Source organism: Colobus angolensis, unplaced genomic scaffold (genome assembly GCF_000951035.1).
Source record: "Colobus angolensis palliatus isolate OR3802 unplaced genomic scaffold, Cang.pa_1.0 Scaffold913, whole genome shotgun sequence".
Lineage (NCBI taxonomy): Eukaryota > Metazoa > Chordata > Mammalia > Primates > Cercopithecidae > Colobus > Colobus angolensis.
In genome coordinates this window covers 2093-2438 of record NW_012123077.1, presented here as the reverse complement: position 1 = coordinate 2438, position 346 = coordinate 2093, and positions in this window count along the sequence as shown.

Below are 346 nucleotides of genomic sequence, written 5' to 3'. Positions count from 1 at the left end.
GAGAGGGAGTCTCGCTCTGTGGCCCAGTCTGGAGTGCAGTGCCAGGATCCCGGCTCATTGCAACCTCTGCCTCCTGGGTTCACGCCATTCTCCTGCCTCAGCTTCCCGACTAGCTGGGACTACAGGCAACGCCACTACGCCCCGCTAATTTTTTGTAATTTTTAGTAGAGACGGGGTTTCACCATGTTAACCAGGATGATCTTGATCTCCTGACCTCGTGATCTGCCTGCCATGTCCCCCCCAAGTGCTGGGATTAAAGGCGCCAGCCACCGCGCCCGGCCAATTTTTGTATTTTTAGTAGAGACAGGGTTTCACCATCTTAACCAGGATGGTCTTGATCTCCTGA